The sequence below is a fragment of the Schistocerca serialis genome, unplaced genomic scaffold (genome assembly GCF_023864345.2).
Source record: "Schistocerca serialis cubense isolate TAMUIC-IGC-003099 unplaced genomic scaffold, iqSchSeri2.2 HiC_scaffold_1434, whole genome shotgun sequence".
NCBI classification, from domain to species: Eukaryota; Metazoa; Arthropoda; class Insecta; order Orthoptera; family Acrididae; genus Schistocerca; species Schistocerca serialis.
In genome coordinates this window covers 38351-48158 of record NW_026047663.1, presented here as the reverse complement: position 1 = coordinate 48158, position 9808 = coordinate 38351, and the positions used below count along the sequence as shown (strand labels likewise).

The window sequence follows — 9808 nt, the reverse complement described above, 5'->3', positions numbered from 1 at the left end:
GTTGTTTGCAAAATCCATAAGGGGGGACACTAGTACTCATGGATGTACCTCTTTTTTAGACTAATGTGTCAATGAGGAGTTCAGGCAGGCAGGTGCTAAAGAGGTCCAAAACACACAAAATTCTCACAACAGGAACATAAATAATGATGTTACCATATTTAACCAAAATATTGGTAGAGTAAAGAAAAAGACTTGAGTCCGGCTTTTCTCCATAGCAGGCGGCTGCTGCTCTCTCGCGTCACTCCTCTACACTACGTGCAGCTGGCTGAGTTAGAATCACAGTCTTCTGCCTGGCTGGATTTCCAAAGCTGAGCTCAACGAACAGACTGGCGCCGTAGGCGAAAGAAAAAATTGTCATTTCAGTACAGGAGCGAGGGAAGACTAGTACGGACCCAGTTGGTACGAAAGCTGATATTCTTGGCATTTCCGCGGAATTTTGAGTCATAATTCGATAGTTCCACTGGATGAGACGAAATGCGGGAATAATTTTTGAGTGAATCCCCCTGCTTAGGCTGACAGCATCGTGCTGTTTACATATAGTCCACCTAAACCTGGAGAATAGTCGAAGTAAGGATCTAAAATAGTAAGTTTGAAAGTATGCTTGAAATTCGATACAAAAAAATAAACAAGATGCAACAAGCGAAAGACGCAATTTGCGGCTGTGATGGAGATGCGTTGCAAGAAGGATATGTGTGTGTAGCCAAGCCGTGGTCGATAGATCGACCTAGAAAGTTCCTGGCTGTAGTTGAAAATACGGAAAACTACGAGTACATCTCTCCACGCTGTGTACTTCACCCCACCCGCAATGACTCAGATGGCGAAACTATTCGTATTGAGCAATTCTTAGGCACGAATTAATGTATCCGAGCCCCCCAAAAATTTCACGCTAAGGCCGTGAGTGCCGCTCTAGCAATTAGATAACTAACGTTACCATATCTAAAGAGCACCTTACCACAAAACTTGATGGGTATGAAGTACATCATTTACAAATAATCAAAAGATGTGGCCACTTATTGCAATTCTGTTAGAAAATTAAAAATAACTAAATGATATACCTGCGATAATGTATGTTACTTCCAATATTTTCCTGCTAAACTTGCCAATGCGAAGTAAAATTAGCAGCGCTTGAATACTGCAGTGTTGCTCGGTGTCGCCAACAGATGTCAGCCCAAGACGCTGCTACAGAAGATGTGGCTTTCCTTTTAGCATGGCCATCTAGGGACAAGGCCGCTACACTGTCTTTGGAGTCGCTCGTGATGTAAGCACTCGGGTCATAACAAACACAAGGCAACATGTGCTGTCGTGGTTGATTCGCATGTGTAGACGTTATATGATTGTGAATTGAAATGTTAGTGTAATAGTGTTCATAGTAGTTCAACATATTAACGTGCCACGTAGATGCTGTATGCCTACTTTCCACAATTTTCCGCCGTTTTACAATTTAAGTCACCATTTTATCACCTGTTTTTCTTGTTTCTTTTCTTCTTACGTTTTTAACGTCTGTAGGTTGCAGAGCAGCGTACGACGGTGAAGGGGGGGGGGGGGGGGGGGGGGGGGGGCGGGCGGCAATCGAAATGCAGTAAAGGAAAAAAGAAGACTTTATGCCTGCTTGTAGAGGCAATTACACTGCTCGGGAAAGAGTCAGTACATTCCATTTCCCTCGTGATGAAGATGCATGGAGAGAATGGATAAGAGCAGTTCACCGTGATAATTTCATCCCTTCAGATCACTCTGTGGTAAGTAGCAGCTTTAGTAAATAAACCTATGGAATGGTTCTGTTTAGTCTGAGTGTTAATTGTGATTTGTAAACATAACCTGCATACATAGGCCAAACTTTTCTCATATTAACGTAACGTAATCCATTATTTTTAACAGATTTGTGAGCTGCATTTCCATGCACACGAAATAGAAAGAAGTACATCGTCATATGATGCTAAGACTGGAAGATTAATTACACGCCTCTTGATCGTCCACGTTTAAGGAAAGGTTAGTTGGTCGTTTACGGACTTTGAGTTAGGTTATATAATTATTGGATGAATCTCTTACACTCTTGGTTTATATGGTAAGGTACTGAGAATTAATATTTGTTTATAGGTGCAATACCAGCACTATTGCCAGAATGTCCTGATTATTTAACTACACCACAAGAAGGAAAATATCATTCTTTTCGTTGAAGGTATTATGTGATAAAATTAATAGTAGCCATTCGAATGAGTGGACCTGTGTCAAAAAGTTGAGTAGTGTGTATTTTCTTTTAATTAGTGAAATGCCATTTTTGAGAGTTCTGTGGTATGTTACAATTAACGCAAGTCTCACTTTCACTGTCCATGTCAATGATTAACAGCTTGGTCAAATAGGGAACATAAAGTTTCTAGTAACCGTAAGTACCAAAACACAGTTAGCTAATATTCTTAATATTGTCGAGTTAAAATTTAGCAACAGAGAAGATCAGGAACCTAATGAGAGTATTGATTTCATAACCACTATTTTGAATAATTTATCTGAAAACTTGCCAGATAAACATGAAATTATAAACGTTATGGAAGAACAGATTCCATTGCTAAAATGCAAGAAGAAAATTGCAAGATATTCGTGGGATATTTTAGTTTTGTGGTCATTAGTTCATTCTATTTCTCCTCAGTGTTACAAGTTTTTAAGAAGCAGTGGTATAATAACTATGTCTAGCCCTGCTACTCTGACTAGAATATGTGGTGGATTTGCTAGTAATACTGCTCTTGAACAAGTTCCTGCACATTTTCTGGGATACATAACTAGGATAGTGATATTTTTAACTGAAGAAGACTGGGCGGTCTCCTATCGATGCATGGAATCCATTTAAAGTCACAAATGGGCTACAAAGGGGGAAACGTAGTTGGCCGGGCCTATAATAGTAGTGAATTTGCATCCACAGCCTACGTATTCATGGTGCGTGGTTTGGATACACAGTACACCGATGTAGCTCATATTCTGCCGGTCAAAGTCTTGCAGGCTCCTGCTCTTCTCACCTTCCTTAAAGATATTGTATTGAAGTTAGAAAGCATACAGTTTGAAGTTGTTGGTATTGTATCTCATAATAATACCATTAATAAGAAAGCTGTATCTTACTTCAGTGATCCACCCGAACTTAAAATTAAATACCGACACCCTTCTCCAGGTGCTGGAAGTAGGCTATTTTATTTTCTTATCGATAGTGTGCACCTATCAAAATGCATAAAAAAAAAGAGATTATAGAGTTTCCAGATTTTAATTATGAGCTGGGTGATGGTTTTGCGTCTTTCAACAGCTTGAAATCTCTTCATTTGCTGTAAAAGGCAAATTTATTGACATTTGCAAACAAGCTATGTCTTAAATCACTATATCCCTGAATCATAGAAAGGCAGAATGTAAAACTTGCTCTCCATATTTTTGACCATACAACAGCTATTGCTCTGAGAGAATTAGGCTCTAAACACAATACTGAATACTGCAACTTTCATTGAGATCATTTGCAAGTGGTGGATGCAGGTAATGTAAAAACATTATTAAAAGGTCAAAGGTTATTAAATAGGATTCAGCAGCCAATAACCAGGAATTCTAAGCACATACTGGAGTTCCTACTTCAGTTTGCAAATTGGTTAATAAAGGAAAATTCTCAGGGTTTAATTGGTCTTAGCAGATAAACACATTTAGCTCTTAGGCATACCACTCTCACATTGGTGGATCTGGCTAGGTATTGCGTCAATGAGAAAAAGAGGCAATACTTTCAAACAGGCAAGGTTCAAACTGATGACCTGGAAAGCAGGTTTGGTAAATTTTGTCAGATGAGTGGTGGTAATTACCATGTGTCAATTAGACAGATTTTTGAGACAGAAAGACTCTGAGGGTATGACGCTATGTATCATTAATATTAAAGTCCCAAAAATGGGTGGTGTTGTAATTGCCAAGGATGACATTTTTTCTACTGAAACAGACATAAATGACATCCCAGGAGTGACATATAATGAAGAGTTAAATGTAGTTGTGGAAGATATTGATATACAGGAATTGGATGAGTATGTGTGGCCTGTACTCCACTACATAAGTGGTTACTGCTCATATGCAGTCATTAAGAAACTTAAATGTGATTATTTATTTTATTTTATTTATTTGCCTGTAGACAACTGTTGTGTTGTGTAGGCACCGTCAGATGGTTATACAAATGATTACACAAAAGATAACATATGGTATATGATTATACAAAAGGTCAGTATGGTTGTATGACATAAATTACAGTTCCTTTGATCACAATCACATTTATAATAATAGAGAATCATATTTTTTCATCATGTAGGAATTCACTTATGCTATAGAATGCTTTCTCTTTCAACCATGTCTCTACTACCATTTTAAATCTATTCTCATGCAATTCCCTCGTTCCATGTGATGTATTTTTGTAAAATGTTTTGCCAGCATGTATAAAATTATTTTGGATGTAACTCAAACGTGTCCAAGGAATCTCTAATAAGTTCCTATGTCTGGTTTCATATGAGCGCACGTCTGACCTGCTTTCCTACATGTGGGAATTCTCTTTGGCATGCATAAGTGCTTTAAGTATGTATAGACTGGGAACTGAAAGAATTCTGTGCTCAATGAAGCACTGTCCGCAAGAAGTTAAATTGCTCACATCAAAAATACATCTAATGGCTTTCTTCTGCCAGAGGAAAACATCTTTTGCCCCAGCAGAGTTTCCCCAAAGAAGTATTCCATAATGCAGATGAGTATGAAAATAGGCATGGTATGCCATAAGTATGCACTCCTTACTGACACAATGCTTCAGTTTCCTAAGGAGATATAGAAATCTTTCCAACCTACTGCACAGCTTTTCTGTGTGAGTATTCCAGCACAATTTGGTATCAAGATAAATGCTTAGCAATTTTACTGAATGTCTGATTTCATTAGGTCCATCATTAATATCTCTAAGGGAAGAAAGGATTTGTTCAGTTCCATTTTTGTTTAACGACAGCCTATTTTCGTGAAACAAGTGAGCTGTCATTTCCTTCATGGATTTGTTCATTTGTTTGACAACATCCACATCATTATGTGACGTGATAAAAGTTGTGTCATCAGCATACATTACAGATTTATATGGTAATGTGTTGGGCAGGTCATTCACATACAAAATGAATAAGAAAGGTCCCAGTACAAACCCTTGTGGGACTCCATATTTTACCTTGAGAAGGTCAGATTTGTTGTTTGAATTTATATAGATCATTTGGTTTCTGTTTGTCAAATATGATTTCAGCAGTAATAGTTCTGTTTCAGTTGTTCCATATTTTTCTAGTTTCTTAATTAAAATGCTATGTGAGGCAGTATCAAATGCCTTGGTTAAATCAAATAAAAAGATAATTAAATGGACACCCTAGCTGCAAACAGGTGTTGATGTACTTCATTGGGGTCATGTTGAAATTGTGTGCCCCGACCGGGACTCGAACCCGGGATCTCCCGCTTACATGGTAGACACTCTATCCATCTGAGCCACCGCGGACACAGAGGATAGTGCGACTGCAGGGACTTATCCCTTGCACGCTCCCCGTGAGACCCACATTCCCAACATGTCCACAACACTACATTCGTAGTGCGCCTAATAGATGTTTGCCCATCATACTCATTACTCGTGGCAGATTAATCCACCAAGTCCCGTACGAGTTCGGGCATAGCGTGTGCGTTCGCACAAGAAGGTCAATGGCCAGGAAGCCATATTTTTTTTAACTATATATGACAGTAGTATCTGTTCCTGAAAGAACAGTTACCGTGGATGACCATGCAGCTTTGCTAGAAATGAAATGATAATTAAATGGACACCCTAGCTGCAACATGTCCCCAATGAAGTACATCAACGCCTGTTTGCAGCTAGGGTGTCCATTTAATTATCATTTCATTTCTAGCAAAGCTGCATGGTCATCCACGGTAACTGTTCTTTCGGGAACAGATACTACCGTCATATCCAGTTAAATCAAATAAAGTTGTATAGGTATGTTCCCTTTCTTCAAAACCTTGTAATATTGATAAGACAACTTCCTGAACTGCTTTTATTGTTGATAGCCCAGTTCAGAATCCATACTGAGCCTTATTGAGACGGTTGTGACACTCAAAAAAATCGTTTATTGGACTTTCAATAATTTTAGATAATATTGGTACTATTGCTATAGGTTTGTAATTTTGGTGTGAATTTCTGCCTCCCTTTTTGTATATGGGCAATACAATTGTCAGTTTAAGGCAATCTGGAAATGTTCCCTCTGTAAACATCCTATTGATTAAGTAAGACAGTGGAATGCATATAAAGTGTCTTATTTTCTTTATGGTAAAATTAGAAAAACCATGGATGTCCTCAGTTCTGGAGTTGCTTAGTGATCTGACTACATCCAGTATATCCTTAGCATAAATGGTTCTCCATTCAAATTTTGGCAAGTCTCCTGTCAACTCTGTTTCCTGCAATTTGGGAAGTCTGTCCTCACTATCATCTAAATTACTTTCATCTGTCATAGCTAATTCTCCAGAATTTATGAAACTATTATTTAGTTCAACTGCACTTAGAGGAACAGGTAAATTTTCTGCAATTAGCCCTGTTTCTGCTTTAACTATTTTCCATGCTGCTTTATATTTGCTGCTGGACTGATAAATATAGTTATCATTAGCTTTTTTCTTTGCAGAAATGATTTCTTTTCTGTACAGCTTTTTTGAATTGGCATATCAATTGCCGCATCATATTCCCCAATCTGTAATGTGCTATTGCAACTCATCAAGACGCTTCAGTAGTACAACAAATGTTGCTGTAATCACTAGATGCTGCAGTAAAACAGTTCGCCTCTAACAAACTTCTGTGTAAACCTGACAAGAATCGGCATTTTCTGTCAGAACTATCTAAGGATATAGGAAATTGAACAGTTAAACTTTTAGGAGTCCATATTGACTCCAAGTTGACCTGGGAAGAACACATTAGTTACATCTGCAAAAAATTATCAAAGGTAACACATCTATTATGGAAACTGAGATACTCATATTTATTTACTATAGAATATTTAAGATTCACCTATTTTGGACTGCTCCAGTCACACTTTTCTCATGGACTGCTGGTGCGTGGCCACTCTACACATATAAGCCATCTAATGACGATACAAAGAAAATCTTGGTACTAAATGCTTTTTATTTCTTGACTGTGAAAATGATATAAGCTTACTGAAATTATAATTCGATGAAATGTAAACACTTCAGATGGCTGGCTGGTAGATATCTGGTGCATTTCAAGTAATTGTCTTTTCTTCCTCATAGCAGTCAGCATAGTAAGTGAATAGAGTAAACAGTATATGCTTTTATAGATATCAAATTTTTACTACTCAAAGATACACAGACGGTCCTTTGCAAATGTCAGATCAACAGTGAACTGTGCAAACCTCAACCCCACCTGTTATATATGTTTTCAAACAGTTGTTTGATAGTATTGCTCTACTTAGATATTACAATTAAAAATGATCAAAAGTCAATTTTCCATACATGTAGAATTTTCAAAATTCCTCTTATTATTTTCAGACATTCAGTTTTGGGTAACAGCAAAACAGAGCAATGTGCTACAATGCAGTTTTAGTATATGCTAATTACAAGACAGTGTAACAGTTTCAGATGCTTCTACTATTTTATCGATTTTTGTGTGTTTGATGTGTTACTGTTTCATAATCATTTAGATATTATATCATCTAGAATGAAAGATTACTGTTCCTAACATAACAATTATTTTGTAAATTGGAATCTTGCCACAAATGAGCAGAGAGTTGTGGTATCAATCTGCGTGATACCCTTTCTAATGTTTCCTCGTACACATCAACACTTTCAAATATTATTGTGTGTCACCAGGCTATTCACGAAATGGAGAACTGGTAATGAGAATAAATATAAAGGTAAAAAATAAGGTTTCCTGAGCATAAGCGAATACAGAAGATACATAGTAAACTGTACTGCCTACATAGTTACCTGGTAATCAGCATCTTACTGCCACATGTATTCTGTGAATAAAAATATATTTTATACATCCAAGACTTGTAATTTTGGACTATATGATTTCTCACTCACACAGTTTCTTTTCTCGCACTGTAGAAGCTAATTGTCTCCTCTATCATATGTCATTTATTGTTAATCCTTGAAAAATTGCACACAAACTGGATGACTCTTTCTGTCAACCAGAGCACTTGCGTAAAATAACATGCGTATGTGATTAACAACACAATGTGAAACGTCGGGTAGACAACACACAACGAAACACATAAAGATAAACCAAAACTTTAGAACCAGCTACAATAATGTATGGGAAAAGTAAAATTTCATATCTTCTGACCCAGTAATTTTGATGTGTTTCTTTGTACACAGTTCCATAGTTTTTAACTAATTCTGGTTGCGCCAGTGACCTATATGTGGTCTCCTTTACAGATGAACCACACTTTCTTAGTGATTAAAAGAAAGCATTTAAATTACAAATATTTACACACAATTCAGCAAAAAAAAATTATATAACGGTATCAGGTGCCATGCACCCTGCATTTTCGGTGTTACAACCGGAGTGCCTAATAAGGAAATCACCGCATTAACAATTAACGCAACTGCTGACAGTGGATGAAGTACACTGATCAGCAGATTACTGCAGACTGAGATGGTCACTCCTTTGGAACAAAAAGGTAGACACACCTGGAACTGAGAACAAGACTGGTCGTATGTGGGTGCCAAGTTATTTTGAGCTAGATGTAACGTAGTATGTCTAGAGTAGCACGATGTCTACGTTCGTGCCCTATTTAGTGCACTTTTTGTTACAAAAACGAACTGCAAGGTAAGTTCAGAAAGCACATACAGGATAAAAGACATGTACCTCATTTGTGCATAACATATATTGTACGTAACTACAAAAAATGCAGTGGGCGAATGGTATAGTGCCTTTTAACCACATACAATAAGTAATTCTACTTTGTTTCATGATAAATAGTTGAGAACATCTAATTGGTATTATTACACAAGTTTAATATGTCACTTTTTGTTTACATTTTATGCTTAATATAAGAATTTAAGTATTATATTATTTTGCTGTCTTGTCATATTTACTGTTACCACTATAAATGCATAGACAAATCCATGAAAAAGTAAAGAATCACATTTTTTTCATAGGAAAGTATTACAAATGTACAATTATATTAGTAATAAATTGCAAAACAAACAAATGTACAGAATTTGGATGGACACAAAGAAGTCATTGTACGAGAGTGTGCCAGAACAAGAAAGGAACAGCGATTATTTTATGGGTGGTTCTGAGCAAATCACTTTGCTGGGAGCGTCTGGATTCAGTGCAATCAAGCAACTAGCTTCTGTTGGATGTACACAATGTCCTTGTGACAGTAGACTACACACTGAGCACAATGATGTGCCGCTGCCTAAGAATCCACCTTTACCCCTTTGTGGTCATGACTCATTATTATTCTTTTATATAAATGTCAGGTCATTAAAAAGTAAAATTTGTAATCTTAGTATTCTGTCAGGCATAGACAAGAAAACTGCATTACGTGTTAATAAACTCTGGCTTAGTGAAGATCAGCTACAACTGTATGTATCACAGGGGATGGACCACTGATATATGAGGCACTGAGAGCACAAGCGGACTAACCCCGGAGAAGTCAATATGGAGGAAACAGGTCTCATAATACGGGCCCACAAATAATGTATGTTTGTGATACATTGCAGCCTTGTAACATGCATATGATGTAACTGTGGTTTTATTGAACAATATTTTGACATAGATAAATTACAAAAGTACTAT

The 9808-nt window shown here is 37.1% G+C and overlaps 1 long non-coding RNA gene across 1 annotated transcript; it reads left to right on the top strand.

The window, feature by feature from the left end:
- Positions 1-1591: 1591 nt before the first annotated feature.
- On the top strand, positions 1592-8025 carry LOC126443281 (uncharacterized). Its single transcript, XR_007581841.1, has 4 exons — positions 1592-1736; positions 1876-1986; positions 2095-2176; positions 7546-8025. It is a non-coding gene; the product is annotated as an uncharacterized LOC126443281 (long non-coding RNA).
- Positions 8026-9808: the final 1783 nt, after the last annotated feature.